This window comes from Podarcis gaigeae, assembly GCF_964106915.1.
Source record: "Podarcis gaigeae genome assembly, chromosome: 5".
Classification (NCBI taxonomy): Eukaryota; Metazoa; Chordata; class Lepidosauria; order Squamata; family Lacertidae; genus Podarcis; species Podarcis gaigeae.
The window spans coordinates 36,669,063-36,685,678 of NC_139681.1; the positions used below are offsets into that span (position 1 = coordinate 36,669,063).

General features: G+C 43.1%; 1 long non-coding RNA gene across 1 annotated transcript in view; it reads right to left on the reverse strand.

Annotated features, from left to right (window-relative positions):
* The window catches only part of LOC310845601, a 75,245-nt gene extending 59,024 nt beyond the window's left edge, over positions 1-16,221 (reverse strand). Inside the window, exon 1 of the long non-coding RNA XR_014564862.1 lies at positions 16,180-16,221. This is a non-coding gene — a long non-coding RNA (uncharacterized lncRNA). The remainder of the gene's footprint in view (positions 1-16,179) is intronic.
* Positions 16,222-16,616: the final 395 nt, after the last annotated feature.

Below are 16,616 nucleotides of genomic sequence, written 5' to 3' on the forward strand. Positions count from 1 at the left end.
TCAAACAAAACAATCCATAATAAAACATTACTGAAGAAAATCAAACAAAAAGTATACATTCAAAGCAATGTAATCAACAGGAAAACTGAAGCATTATTTTAAAGATTTCAAAACAAAACATCATATGAGGTATGAAAGATAATGGCAAAACAGATTGGAAGTCAAACGCCTTGCAACTCAAACATTTTGGCTCCCGAACGCTGCAAAAGTGAGTGTTCCAGTTTGCAAACATTCTTTGTAACCCGAATGTCCAACACGGACATTCCAATTGGAAGTCGCGCCTTAGTTTCCAAACATTTTGGAAGTCGAAAGGACTTCTGGAACAGATCGTGTTCAACTTCCGAGGTACAACTGTCGTTTGTTTGGCAAAGGTCAGGTGATATCAGCGGACATTCCAATTTTCCATGTCTTATCCAAAAGTTTCAATGCTAAAAACAGCAATCAAGATTCATTGACACACTATAAAATAAAACTGTCATGAGTCAAACACAACTCTGTCACTAGAGTTGCTTGTTCTTCATAAAGAAATTGCAATAGGAATTTGTGGGGTGGGGGTGGGGTTGTGTCAGTGAGAAATTCAAGGAGAGCTTAATTCAAGCCTTAGAAGACAATGGAGGCTGGTCAGGGCAAACTACTTCCAAGAGGGAATGTTCCAGGTCTAAGTGAGAATAATATGCCTGTAGACATATCTATATAGACTTATCTATTTCTTTTAACGATGTATTCTTTGGCATTAGAATTCATATTCCCCAGAGAGAACAAAACTGGCTTGAACCTGCACCTCTTTGGGAGCCAAGGCATTTGGATACATCACATTTCAAGCTAAATTCCTTGAAACATTCAAGTCATTTCTTAAAGATAAAGAGACTTTCTCAATTCATAAAGATTATTGAACTGTAGTTTGCTTTAATCCATAGAGTGAGCTTAGATTCTCCCCACTTTTGCTTTGCATTTGAAAGCTATCAGCAACTATCATCTCCATTATATGCAAATTCAACAATAAACTACAGGTGTTATTCCAATCCTACTAATGATTGTAGCTGTTTACAATGGTTTTTAAGATAAATTATGTATTTTCCCCATTCCTTATTAAAATTTTGGTCTTCCTGATTTCTGATTCTTCTGGTCATTTTTTGACAATCTGGCATAATCCATCAATGCGCCATTTGATTGGCAGAACCACCGCCGCTTGGCCTCTTTCTCCTGTCGCCATCCCAGCTTTGCAGCGAGTTCCGGCTTTGTGGAACAAGCCAGATTTAGGACCCAGGTGGGGGTCCTGATCCAGCCCATGGGCTGTAGTTTGCCGACCCCTATTTTAAACATTTTTTTTTCAATTCGTTAGATATCATTTCCCAAAATTCTTTTATTACTTTACATGTCCACCACATATGATAAAAAGTGCCTTCGGTAACTGGAAATCTCAGGTGGGCAGAGTACAGTTGTGCCTATGTCCTGTTTGCAGGCTTCTGACAAGCATCTGGATGGCCACTGTGAGAACAGGATGCTATAGTAGAAGGACCAGCAGCCTGGTCCAGCAAGCTCTTTTTGCATCCTTATATGCTAGCCAAACAATCGTGATAATTGATATATTTCCCTGAAACTCATCAGGGCATCTTAGCCAAATTATCAAAACTGAAATACAGCCTTTCTTTGACTCCAAACATAAATGGGAATGTGTTTCAGATGCCTTCCGACAACAGAATTCTTTGGGCCTTTCAGATCTTTTAGCAATGATCATATATCTCTGGATTACATGCTACGAGTCTTATGACACAGACTATTTCCCTTGTAATGTACAATAGCAGAGATAACTGTCAAGCAAAAGACATTCCTCAGGTTACAGGTAAGTGGTAGCTAAGGGGATGTTCACTGCCCATGCAGCTAATGATTACAAGGAAAAGGTCGTATGTGACTGGCGTCACTTATCTATCATCTTTACCTTATGTTTCTGGTATAAAAGAGGAGCCAAGAATGTCCATCATGAAAGTATTTGAACTTTTCAGCAGAGCAAGTGACTTCTGCGAAAGGTTAGTGTGACAACTTTATTTTATTTGTTTTAGAGCTGCATGGAGCCACATGTGGAGATGAATGCTAGTGTGAAGTTTCAAGATGAACAAACTGAGATGAACAAATTGAGAAATGTTATAACTTGTTTCCTCCCCCCCCCCCTTTATTCATCTTTAAAGTAATGTGAGAAAAGAATGAGAAGGGCTTCAGAATGGCATGTGCTTTGGATTCAGAATAACCTTAATAACAGCTTAGAACAGAATGTGTTGTGTGTTTATGTATAGCTTGAGCATAGAAATCTATTCTAAGGTGTGTATTTATAAGTTGGATCTACAGGAAATAAGTCACTTTTTAGGTCCACTGAAATCAAAGCATGACTGAATAGCTTGGATTTCTGTACTGTGGCAAGAAGTTTACTATTTTATGGGATCATTGCCACAGGTATGGACATCAGTATTAACTTGCAATTCTGTTTTGAGAACAAGTCATCTGTGCTGCCTCCTGTGGGATCCTTTGGAGGAACACCAATTTATACATATTTTAAATAAATAAATACAAATGCCCATACTCAGATCTGAGTATATTACAGGGACACAAGCATAGTGACTATACCAGTAGGTGCTATTTGCATTTCCTCCAATGTGTCTTTCATTTGCAGGGCCTTTAAAAGGATTTCTGTGCCCACTAGAATCATTCTTCTCAGTACTAACTGACTAATACAGAGCACCACTATTCATGAATCTATGCTCTTATTGTTACCTAGGAGCAGGATGTGGCCATTTATCATTTTTATATGCCGGTCCCAAGGACTTGCACATTCAAAAGAACAAGTGAGAAAAAAGAAAGCGGTGGATCCTGAAGCATTCATGAATACTGTAAGTTGCCTAGTGATAATTGTTCACAATTAATAGGATACATCATCATTGTCACTAGAATACTTCTTCAAGTAAAAAAACACAAAAACCATCCTTTTAAAGTCCCCTTCTACATTCATTCTATCTCCTAGAACGGGGATCAGCAAACTTTTTCAGCAGGGGGCCAATGTCGAGATCTCCGCTCGGCCAAGCTGATAAAGCTCATTTTCCTCCGGAATCGCCCCTGACGATAATTAACAACCTGAGCCTTTGATGAGGCCTCAGGCACATTCCCATCCAGCAGAGAATCAAAGCAGCATGCGGAAGTGATGAGATTTATGGCTACATGGCTAAAGAGTTTTATTTCTCGCTACACAGACAGCAAAGAAAAATACATCCTTTCTCTATGAAAGTAGAGAGCAACTGAACAACAAAGGAACAAAGGAACAGGAAACCACTAACGTCACATCCGTCTCCTGTGAGACTTCCAGCAGCCTGGACTGTCTCTGGAATGTAAACAGAGCCTTGTGACTCTAAGCAACTGCTCAGTGGCAAAACAGAAACTACATCCGGTCCACTGTCCCTCAGACCTTGTGGGGGGCCAGACTATATTTTGAAGGTGGGGGAATGAACAATTTTTGCCTGCCTGCAAAGAGGCCTGAAGATGCTTCACTTTACCTGTCCCAGTTGTCTTCCCAATAGCCACAGTTGGGCTTCTCCAGCCAGCCAGGCACTGTGGTGGGATAGGAGGCTGTGTTGGCCAGCGAAGACAGAAGCAGCAGCCCCGGTGGAGGAGCCGTGGACAGAGGTAGGGGAACTAGGGTGTTGCTGGAGCTTTCACCCACCATCTGCTGCTGGTGCTGCTTCCCGAGAGGCACTGCGGAGAAGACAGAGCCGCCCGCCAACCCGCAAGCAGTGGCCGTAGCCACCGCAACAACCTGCCTGAATGCTATGGGAGGAATGAAGGAGGGAGGGAGGCAGGCAGGCAGATGGCAGTGAAGAAAGCACATGAGAAAGCGGCTCGGAAAAGGGGTGCCGAGAAGGAAGGAAGGGGAGACTAAGGCAGAGGGGGGAGGAGCAGGAGAAAAATGCAGCAGCAGCCAATGTCACACGCCCCCTTCACAGCACCACCTTGCTGAAGTGGGCAGGCAGGCGAGCCGACTCCCGCCATTGATGGGAGAGGGAAAGAACACATGTGCTGGCGATCCATGCAGAGATTCCCGGACCATCTGTGGGCTGGATCTAGAAGGTAATTAGGCCTGATTCAGCCCACGGGCCTTAGTTTGACGACCCATGTCCTAGGACATCCAAACTAACTACCAACTATCCATCTCATGAGCAAGTTGAAAACCTGGCCAGAGTGTACAAGGATCTGCCTTTAAAAATCAAAGGATATAGATAAATTCCTGACAGATGTACCCTGCTTTCCCCTGTCTTCTTTAACTCATGCTTCTCCCCATCCCTGGCTCTAGTCTAGTTTATTTATCTACCCAGTCCAACTTGAAAAGGAAGATATTACTTCAGAAATCCAAATAAGATGCGTTACAATATAAATCCTTCAAGGAGGGGCTAAAATCCCACTCACATCTTCTCCCTTGAAGAAAGAACTTATCATCCACAAAGGCTACAGAAGGTGACAGAAGATGGCTATATTCTGAGCATAAACAGAATACCATCTGGCATTGAGAGTCAGCGGAATTCAGGTATGATTAATTTGTATGCTGTGGAATATGGAAACGTTAGTTGTAATGTAAAAAGTGAATTCAATGCACCTTCTTCAGCCACATTGCAAGTCTGCAGTCACAACTGAATTGATAAACAAGCATGCCAGCAAATCTAATGCTGGTTGAAACCAAACACCTTTGGCACTTTCTAGGGCAATGCCAACACTTGACACTCTTGGGCAATTACTAGGCAAGGCCTTCCAATGCTTACACCTGACCTGATCAATATTGATTTGATCCACCCTTAAAATTTCCCACAGTAATCTAAATATATTGTTACCTCCAAGGATGCAAATCTCTACAGCAAGCTTCCTACTAAATTCCTGACTCCCTCCTTAATCTTGATGAGAAGCAAGAGTTATACTAGCAACTTTGATATAAGTGGGTGTTTGATGCGAGCAAGGTTTGATCAGGTTGGAAACACCAGCCTAGTTATTCTGCTGCAAGGCATTCCAGGAAATGTAAATAGCCACCCACTGCTGCTCACCTCACCAATCTAGCAGGGTGTGTAACAAAGGACACTCCATTTTCTTTCCACCCACTCCATTTTCTTTCCACCCACTCGATTCTCTCTCCTACTGCAGGGCAGCAGCTAAAGAAGGAGCAAAAGGGGTTTTCTTGTGTGTGTTTCTTGTGGCTGATTAGCTGTTCTCCCTGTGCAAAGGTCAGAGGGGGCAGGGTTTCTGTTGAGGTAGGTGATTAGCTGTGGGTGGAGCTTATCAGAGCTTGTAGGGCAGCGCCGCGCGCCGCCAGGCGTGCGCAGTTTGATCCATCTTTTAGATTTAGGGGAGCTAGTCTCAAACGTTTGTTGGGGGAGACCTAGATTTGGGAGGGGGAGTTATTTGTCCTGTCTTCACGCTTTTTATGATGGAGGACCACTGTATTCACCCCCAACGACACGTTCTCAAGATGGAGGGTGAGGGAACAGCTGCAGTCGCCTGCAGTTCCTGCGCAATGTTTGCCATCTTGCCAAAGGTTGCAGGCAGCTTTACCTGCAGCAATTGCGAGTTGGTTGCCCTCTTACAAGACAAAGTCCAGCAACTGGAGGAACGTGTAGCTACGCTCCAAAGAATTAGAGAGCTGGAGCTCTTCTTGGAAGCAACAGAGCACACCCTCTCCACCAAGGAGGAGACAGGGGACTCCCCTGAGAAGGAGGCTAGTTCACCAACACAGGAGCCAGATATATGGAGAAACGTGACTCAGAGAAGTAGGAGGTCCAGGGTTCTCTCTGATTGTTTAGAAATACACAATCGCTTTGAGGTCCTCTCCCCTAGCATGGAAGACGAAGAGCAGACTCCATTTGAGGATCTCTCCCTCATTACAGTCGATCAGGTATATGAAGACGAGCAGCAAAGTCAGTCCTCAGGGAAAGTGCAGGCGACCTTGGAATGGACAGCTCATGGAAGAACCCCGACCAGACCTAAGAGGAGGCGTGTAGTGGTGATAGGGGATTCCCTACTGAGGGGAACAGAAGCAGTGATCTGTGGGCCTGACAAGATGTCTCGGGAAGTGTGCTGTCTCCCCGGGGCTAAGATCCAAGATGTAGTTGAACAACTGCAAGGAATCATAAAACCCACTGACAAATACCGCTTCCTCTTGGTTCATGTGGGAACCAATGACACTGCAAGAAATAGCCTCCAGAAGATCAAAAGAGACTACGAGGCTTGGGCAGGAAATCGAAGCAATTAAATGCACAAATTGTCATCTCATCTGTCCTCATCTGTCCCAGTTGAACGACGTGGCCCAGGGAGAGAGGGAAAAATAGTGGAAGTGAACAGCTGGCTTCGCAAATGGTGTAAACAGGAACGGTTTGGATTCTTAGATCACGGACGGCAGTTTCTTGAAGATGGATTTCTGGCAAGCGATGGGCTGCACCTCACAACAGTTGGGAGGAATGTTTTTGCCAAAAATCTCAGAAACCTCATCAGGAGGGCTTTAAACTGACTAATGTGGGGGAGAGAGACAGTGCTCCTGAAGGTAGGAGTCTATCAATTGATGAAGATGATCATCCAAATGTCATAGACCAAATGGAGCAAACAGCACGCAGACCTAGTGGTGGGAGGAAAAAATCCTTAAATAAGAGACACGGGGGAACGATTAATGGACTTCAATGTCTGTACACTAATGCGCAAAGCATGGGAAATAAACAAGATGAGCTTGAGCTCTTGGTACAGCAAACTAAATATGACATAATAGGCATCACTGAAACCTGGTGGGATAAGTCCCACGATTGGAATGTAATAATGGAGGGATGCAATCTATTTCAGAGAAACAGACCAGATAAGAAAGGAGGAGGAGTGGCGTTATATGTCAGGGATGTGCATACCTGTGAAGAGATCCAAGATTTAGAACCTCAAAGCCAAAGTGAGAACATTTTGGTCAAAATTAAGGGAGAGAAGAATAACAGTGACCTCATTGTGGGAGTTTACTATAGATCCCCAAGCCAGGAGGACATAGATGATGCCTTCCTGGAACAGACGGAGGACATAGATGATGCCTTCCTGGAACAGATGGCCAAGCATGCAAAAGGAAGGGAGATAGTAGTAATGGGGGACTTCAATTACCCGGATATTTGTTGGATGTCAAACTCAGCCAAGAGCATAAGGTCAAACAGATTCCTCACTGGCCTTGCAGACAACTTCATTGTCCAGTAAGTGGGAGAAGCAACAAGAGGAACAGCCGTTTTAGATCTGGTCCTAACCAATGTTGATGACCTGGTTAGTGGGGTAGAAGTGGAAGGATCATTAGGCGCGAGTGATCATGCTCTTCTGAAGTTTACTATACAGCGGAAAGGTGCAGCCAAGCATACTAGGACTCAATTTCTTGACGTTAAGAAAGCCGACTTCATAAAACTTAGAGAAGTGCTGGGTGAGATCCCATGGACAGTAATACTAAAAGGAAAGGGAGTTCATGATGGCTGGGAGTTTGTTAAGAGGGAGATAGTAAAAGCACAGCTTCAGGCAATACCAATGAGACGGAAACATGGAAGGTGCCTAAAGAAGCCAGGGTGACTATCTAAAGAACTTTTAACTGAGTTAAGATTAAAAAAGGATGTGTACAAAAAATGGAAAAGGGGGGAAACCACCAAAGAGGAATTCAAACAAATAGCCAGCACATGTAGACACAAAGTCAGAAAAGCTAAAGCATAGAATGAACTCAGGCTTGCTAGAGAGGTTAAAAGCAACAAAAAAATGCTTTTATGGGTATGTTCGTAACAAAAGGAAGAACAAAGAAACAGTGGGGTCACTCAGAGGAGAAGATGGTGAAATGCAAACAGGGGACACAGAAAGGGCTGAACTCCTCAATGCCTTCTTTGCCTCAGTCTTCTCCAATAAAGAAAACAATGCCCGACCTGAAGAATTTGGAGCAAATGATTCAGCAGAGGAAACACAGCCCAGAATAACTAAGGAGATAGTACAAGAATACTTGGCTAGTTTAGATGTATTCAAGTCTCCAGGGCAAGATGAACTGCATCCAAGAGTATTAAAAGAACTGGCAGATGTGATCTCAGAACCACTGGCAGTCATCTTTGAGAATTCCTGGAGAACAGGTGAAGTCCCGGCAGACTGGAGGAGGGCAAATGTTGTCCCTGTTTTCAAAAATGGAAAAGAGAGGACCCAAATAATTACCGCCCAGTCAGTCTGACATCAATACCAGGGAAGATTCTGGAGCAGATCATTAAGCAAACAGTCTGTGAGCACCTAGAAAGGAATGCTGTGATCACCAATAGTCAACATGGATTTCTGAAAAATAAGTCATGTCAGACTAACCTGATCTTGTTTTTTGACAGAATTACAAGCCTGGTAGATGAAGGGAACGCGGTGGATGTAGCCTACCTTGATTTCAGCAAGGCATTTGACAAGGTGCCCCATGATATTCTTGTAAAGAAGCTGGTAAAATGTGGTCTTGACTATGCTACCACTCAGTGGATTTGTAACTGGCTGACTGACCGAACCCAAAGGATGCTCATCAATGGTTCCTCTTCATCCTGGAGAAGAGTGACTAATGGGGTGCCACAGGGTTCTGTTTTGGGCCCGGTCTTATTCAACATCTTTATCAACGACTTGGATGATGGACTCAAGGGCATCCTGCTCAAATTTGCAGATGACACCAAACTGGGAGGGGTGGCTAACACCCCAGAGGACAGGATCACACTTCAAAACGACCTTGACAGATTAGAGAACTGGGCCAAAACAAACAAGATGAATTTTAACAGGGAGAAATGTAAAGTATTGCACTTGGGCAAAAAAAATGAGAGGCACAAATACAAGATGGGTGACACCTGGCCTGAGAGCAGTACATGTGAAAAGGATCTAGGAGTCTTGGTTGACCACATACTTGACATGAGCCCACAGTGTGACGCGGCAGCTAAAAAAGCCAATGCAATTCTGGGCTGCATCAATAGGAGTATAGCATCTAGGTCAAGGGAAGTAATAGTGCCACTGTATTCTGTTCTGGTCAGACCTCACCTGGAGTACTGTGTCCAGTTCTGGGCATCACAGTTCAAGAAGGACACTGACAAACTGGAACGTGTCCAGAGGAGGGCAACCAAAATGGTCAAAGGCCTGGAAACGATGCCTTATGAGGAACGGCTAAGGGAGCTGGGCATGTTTAGCCTGGAGAAGAGGAGGTTAAGGGGTAATATGATAGCCATGTTCAAATATATAAAAGGATGTCACATAGAGGAGGGAGAAAGGTTGTTTTCTGCTGCTCCAGAGAAGCGGACACGGAACAATGGATCCAAACTACAAGAAAGAAGATTCCACCTAAACATTAGGAAGTACTTCCTGACAGTAAGAGCTGTTCGACAGTGGAATTTGCTGCCAAGGAGTGTGGTGGAGTCTCCTTCTTTGGAGGTCTTTAAGCAGAGGCTTGACAACCATATGTCAGGAGTGCTCTGATGGTGTTTCCTGCTTGGCAGGGGGTTGGACTCGATGGCCCTTGTGGTCTCTTCCAACTCTATGATTCTATGATTCTATGATACTTTTATTTCCGCCTTCTCACCTCCTCTCTCAATCACTAAGAAAAGCTAGCATGACATTTGCTTGAGACATCCAGCTGCGTGGTGCATTGTTAAGCTTTCTCAAGGAGAAAACAGAGAAGGGAGTTGATGGGAAAGTGCAAGACTTGATGGCCTTCAACCAGGATTTTATTGGTTGGCATCCTTATCTGTCAGCTGAATTGTGAAAATGAGCTCCAGGTGTTGTGAACATGCCGTGAACTGCCAAATTGGGGCATATTTAAATACCCAGATGAAGTTCACCAGAGATGAAATGAAACCCTAAATGCAATTCTAACTTCACCGTGTTCTTGAGAGTGCTGGAATAATCACTTTTCTCTGAAGGGAGGTCAGCTGGCCAGTTCAATACATGATCCTGGGTGGGAAGACTTGTCACATAAATCCAAAATGCGCTGCACTTTCAAACTGCAAAACATTTTATATCAATAAGTACTCTTTCCATATGCAAAATCAAAAGGCACACTCCTGTCAAATTGAAGTGTTTCAGGCTGCATCCTAATCCCACTTATCTGGGAGTAAATCACGCTGAACTGAGTGGTACTTTTTTCTGAGGAGACATGGTTCAAATCGCACCATAAAGCTTCATTTCTTTAAGTGCAAGAGTCTGGATAGCCCAGAATTTTTAGTTTTACTTCAGTTCCGAATGAAATACTGATTTGCTGCCTGCTTCAAAATGAAGAATGTATTTCAATGCCTCATCAAGGAGGAAGACTCGAAATATGAGGCAGATTTCATAATGACATTTGATGCTTGTTTTAAGGATGTGTTAGTGATGAAACCCACATTTTATTACATTAATTTGAATAATGTTATACAACCATGTTGTGGTAGGAGGGAGTGGAGTCATTACATATATTTTGAAATAAATTTCTCAAAATCTGAAGGATTTTGGTTGATATCCCCCTGTCTGTAGAGTACACCAGCAGTGGTGTAGAAACGGGGTAGATTAAAACCAGGAATGGTGTTGCTGTAATTGCTGAGTTAAACCAGGACAAAGCAGTGGTGAAATCCACTTGGCTTGGTGATGGCAGTATCCCAGCAACTGCATGTGCACCTACAGGCTGCCTTTAACCCACATTTCCCCAAGCTTGCTGCCTCCTTAACTCGCTCCATTTCCACTGCAGTGCTACTGCTTCAAAGGGACGGGTGCTACTTCACCCCTTCCTTATGCTTCTCCTAGACTACAAATAATTCTAACTGTAGCATATTATTACAACATGTTATGCTTAATGCTTAATGCTTAATGACTAAGAAAAGCATTCTGTTCCTTCTCTAGTTTTGAAACCTGTGGTGTTTCGCCAGCATGTTTTGTTGGGAGATGGAAGCAACTGGGTCACTCATTTTGCCCACAACAGTCTGGGCTTTATCGTTAGTGCTAGCTATGATGCTTGGATTGGAAACAGCAGAGGAAGCACATGATCCACAAGGCACCAAAATCTGACTGTCAGACAAAAAAAATTTGGGCTTTCAGGTGTGTGTGTGTGTGTGTGTGTTTAAAGCCTATTTACCCAACTTTTCAGATAGAAAGGTTCTCAGAGTAGCTTATAGGTCAATTAAAAAAATAATCCAGCCAGTCTATGACATCTGTCAAAATATCACCAGCGCCACAATTTGTGGGGGGCAGAGGTACACCCTTTATCTGTATAGGCTGAAGGTGACTATTATTTATTATTTTTATTTATTAGTTTTATATACCACCCTTCATCATAATCTTACAAAGGTTCGCTATGTTTCCCAGGAAGAAAGACCCGTTGAACTTCTTCCAAGTTGGTAGTTACCGTGTTTTTCGCACCAGACCACAAGGCGCACCTAGTTTTTGGAGGAGGAAAACAAAAAGAAAAAAAAATATTCTGAATCTCAGAAGCCAGAACAGCAAGAGGGAAAAAGTGAGTCTTATAGAGCAAAAAATGCGGTAAAAGATTTCACATCTGATGGAAAGCGGTAAGGCTACCAAATCTTGGTAATTATGTAATTCAGAATGTGAATTTGGTACTTCTGAATGTGAGACCTGATAGTTCTCACCTGGCTTGGATTGTAATCTGAGCCAGAGGAGAACTCCTTTCTGCCACTCACCTCCATATACGACAGCTGCTGTTGCACCTAGTATATGCCTGTGTATGTGGAGGAGGGAGGGGCAAACAGGAGGAATCTCTCTGTGTGGGGACCACCATATTCCCATCTGTGACAATACACCTGTCTCTCTAAAGATGGCTTTCTGGGAGAACATTGCACCCCATCTGGCCACTGACTCAAGCTCTCAGCTGCTTAATTTGTGAGTGATAGATAGATAGATGATGATAGATGATAGATAGATAGATAGATAGATAGATAGATAGATAGATAGATAGATATAGATAGATAGATAGATGATAGATAGATAGATAGATAGATGATAGATAGATGATAGATCAAAAACAGATGCTGCCACTGTGCCTCAAAAATTTCATTTGCTTACATAAACCCCATAAATTTCTAAATCTACTTTTGCACCCACCATCAAGAAAGCCCTCTCTCGGGTCATTTATGAGGCAAACACAAGAATGATCTTTAAATACATCTCTAAAAGTATATGTTTACCCAAGCTTTCCTGGACCCCGACTCTTAGTTTTTGCTAAAAAAAATTTAAGACACTAAACAACTATAAATTCAATAATAAAAAAGACACTACTCAGTTTTATTTGGGATATAAAGCAGTGGCATAGCATAGGGGGCTGGGGAGGCATGGCCCTGGGTGCAAACTCTTGGGGGGCATGAACCAGGAATGCCCCACCCCCAGTAGAGATCCCCACACCCTGCCTGGCTCTGGCAGCTTGGTGAGAACAGACAGTGGGCTCGGTGAGAACAGACAGTGAACAGCACCCTCCGCACCCTGCCCTGTTGCAGCAATGGTTGAGCAAGCATGCTCCATCTATGCCTGGCATGCGCACATGCACACACACATGCCCTGGGTGGCAATGAACAGCTCTACGCCTGATATACAGTTTTGTATGTTGCCACCTTATATGTTGTGATCATTCTCTGCACTTGACTTTTTCCCCGTTCTAGTTTTGATGAGATGGCCAAATATGATCTTCTGGCTGTGCTCAACTTCATTCTGAATAAAACTGGACAACAGCAGTTGTATTACGTTGGCTATTCGCAGGGTGCTGCAGCTGGTATGTTACTTGGGTTAAGGACTCATATATAACAAAGCCATTTTTGTGACCCATATCAATATGCACTTTGCAGGGCTTTGAATAAGTTTTACATGTAAAAAAAATAAATGACCTGTGTGTTGAACTAATAAACACAGATTAGTGTGCTGGACAACCCTCTCCCCCCCCCCCTCAAAAAAAGAGAGAGTAGGTTTTGAGGATTATGTTGGACAGTCAACAAAGGCGCTTTAGATATTTGGGTGGGGGTAATAAAAAAGGCTATTAATTTGAAAAACCTTAAGCTAATAGTGGGAGCAAAGAGGACAAAGATATGTTTTTTTGGTGGTGTTTTTTTTTTAGAGATAAAAAGTTTCCAGAATGATAAGATTCTATGCAGTGCTCACTTATTCATGAAACTATTGGGAGAGCCAAATCTGGTGTCGACAGAATGCAGAATGAGAAAAGAAAGCTGATAGTGAGTATCAAGGAGGAAGATGGCATTTCAGAGAAAGTGTGTTGTGTTGCAAATGTGCCTACCAGCAAGCTGAACTAGTTATAAGGAATGTGGCCAATATTTAGGCTGCAATCTTATACATTCTTACCTAAGAGCAGGTCATGCTGAACTCAAAAGACCAACAGCAGGAAAAAAATCATTGGAAGCTGAATCTGCTGCCTTTGTGGCTTCTGCCACCTGAGGCAGCAGGTCATCTTACCTCATCTTACCACCTGAGGCAGCACCTCATCTTACCTCATGGCTTGGCCAAACCTGACCAGACTGCCTCACTTTTGCCAGTCTGGGTTCACTCGAGGTGAACCCCATCTCAACTGTGGACATCTGCAGCTGCCTCACTTTTGCCAGTCTGGGTTCACTCGAGGTGAACCCCATCTCAACTGTGGACATCTGCAGCTGACTCCACCCAATCCAGCCAAATCCCAGGTCAATCTGAATCGGTTCAGGCATAGGCAAACTCGGCCCTCCAGATGTTTTGGGACTACAACTCCCATCATCCCTGACCACTGGTCCTGTTAGCTAAGGATGGTGGGAGTTGTAGTCCCAAAACATCTGGAGGGCCGAGTTTGCCTATGCCTGGTTCAGGATTTAGGATTCACCCTAGTTTATAGGCAGATGAGACTTCTGTTCTATACCACTGACTTTCTTTAACCTCTATTTGTCATTGACTTTGTTTCTTCGATTTCTCTCAGCCTTTGTAGCATTTTTGACAATGCCAGAGTTGGCTCAAAAGATCAAAAGGTTTTTGCCTTAGCTCCTTGACTAGAATTAAGTATTCCAAAAGCCCTGCAATAAAATTGTTTCGCCTTCCAGAAAGACTCCTCACGGTATGTCTTGTCTCTTCTTTCCAGTACCTGCTCATCCCCTGGATCATAAATAAAGCTTGCTAATCTCTGTGAGCTGTACAGAGTACAGATGTAGACACCTGACTGGCTGTGACACAGGGCACTTAAAGGTTACTCTATGTAAAGGACTGTGATCTGCTTCATCAGTATGGCTACAGAACTTGGAGAAAGTTCTGTGTATCTGAAGAAGTGTGCATGCACACGAAAGCTCATACCAAGAACTGACTTAGTTGGTCTTTAAGGTGCTACTGGAAGGAATTTTTTTTGTTTGAACTTGGAGAAGACATTAATAAGCCAAAAGTCAAATATTCCAACAGACCATTCTTGGTGTATTTTACAGGGTATACTTGACAAAAGGCAATTTCTTGCCTGGAATGGGTAGTTAGTACCTTCTGTAGCTGGAGACTCTTTAATAGCGTTTGTGGAAATGTCTTCTTCTTTTTCAGTGGATATAGTACAGAAAATATAAATATGGCAAGTGCCATCCAAAAAGTTGATAATAAGATTTAAGACTGTAGTTCTGGCATGTCTTTTTATTATTCTTTCTCATATGAAAAGGAAAAAAATAGCCATTTTTTATATACATTTTTCATGTATATGAAGAAGTTTAAGAAATTAAGAAAGATCATGTGCATGGGTAAAACTCAGTCATTCCACTTGCTTCCTTGTTCACCTGCAAAACTGTTTTTTGTAAATTCTAATAGATTATAACCAAATCTGTGCCTTCAAGACTCATCTACAGCCCAGAACTAATGTTTTTCACTATTCCAGGATGTTTCAACACAGTTTGTGGCTGAAAGGTATATGCAATTAAATTTATTCTAAGACAAATGCAATTAGAAATATGTATTTTTGAGAGGAAAGTTCAGATTTAAATGCATATTATGGTGAGGGCTTTGGGAAAAGGGACAGATTAATGCAGAAACAGGAAGGAGGGGATCTACAGTATGCCTGAAAATGCAGGAAAGTCTCTGAAAGTCCAACTACTGTTTCATTCAGTTCTTCATCAGCCAATTAGTTCAACAAACACTCGTAAGTAGAAAGATGTGTAATTTCTTCATTAACCAATCTTTTTTTGAATTGATATAATATACACGAGAATGAAAAATGCTCTGGAATAGTGCTCATGAGATTATGCAGTCACTGCTAATTGACTGATGAAGAACTGAATAAAACAGTAGTTGCTATCTGGAAACACTGTTCAGCAGAGTTCAGAGTTGGACATCAGAATTGAACATTTGCCGATTATACAAATCTTTACAAGCTTGGTCTCCGCTGGATAAAGTCTGGCACCGTGACTTATTCAAGGACTTTCAGAGACTTCAGTTTGATCGTTTTGATGTTTTGCATTATTCCATAAAGTTTTCTGTACTGTAATTGTTTCTGGCCATCGTGTTGCTTTCGATATTGCTGAGTCATATTTTGCAACACTGGGGTTTGTTTGTCCATTAAAAGTATGCAGGAAAGAACTACTAAATGTGTTTTCTGAACTACTTCACCAATTTTGGCAACAACAAAATTTTGACACACAACAGAACTATGAAAGGCATAGTTCTTTTAGGGTCTCTTGTTAGACAAGACACCACTTTCTGTCACTGAAATGGGATGACAGAGGGGAGCCAGTTCATTCACCTTCCTCCACCTTCTAGTTTACCCCTCCTTTATATAAAGTGGAAGATATGTCTGTGCCAACTGCAGTTTGGTCTGGAGGAAAAAACCTGCTCTCAGACCTGACAGCCAAACCAAGAACCTTGTTTCTCCCCAATTCATTCCCGGGTGGTCTCATCTGGATTTTGTCTGGGGCTTGGATCCACGTCAATGGATGTATAATGAAATCTTTAATCTGATGAAGCAACATGCTTAACCCAGAGCCCAAATGTGTCAGCATTGACTCAATTTATTTTTGACTCATTGCAAACAAATCTGCTACCAGGTGTCCTCAATTCCTCCGCAGAATTAATTATTATTGAATAATGAGCATGAATCTAAAGCCACATCCTTTACAGAATAGCTCCCTCAGCATTCTGAAAAGGCCGCACTGATTTGTGTCACTTCTGTGAAGGTTCTTGTTGAGCCTGACAGACAGTGGCGTAGCGTGGGTTGTCAGCACCCGGGGCAAGGCAAGTAATTTGTGCCCCCTAACCCCTGGATTTGCGCCCCCTAACCCCTAACCCCCAGATGTTGCGCCCGGTGCGGCCGGCCCCCCCTGCACCCCCCACGCTACGCCACTGCTGACAGATCTCAAGCCTGCTAGTGAGGGGTGGGGGTGGGGGTGGGGATGGGGCAGGGAGAACAGGTCAATTCTAGGAAGTACAGAAAGGGATCTCCGAAGCCTCTCGACTGCTGTATGTGCTGTAGAGGGAAAAGAGGAGCAGATGGGGCTCACCAGCCTGAGCCCCATCTGCCCCCCATCTAGGAGAAGGAAAACTCTGGTCCTAAAGCTCTGCTGCCTTGCAAGATTTCTTTGGGAGAAGAAAAGGCTAAGGAGCAAACCCTACACAAGAGTGGAGTCCCTAAGGTG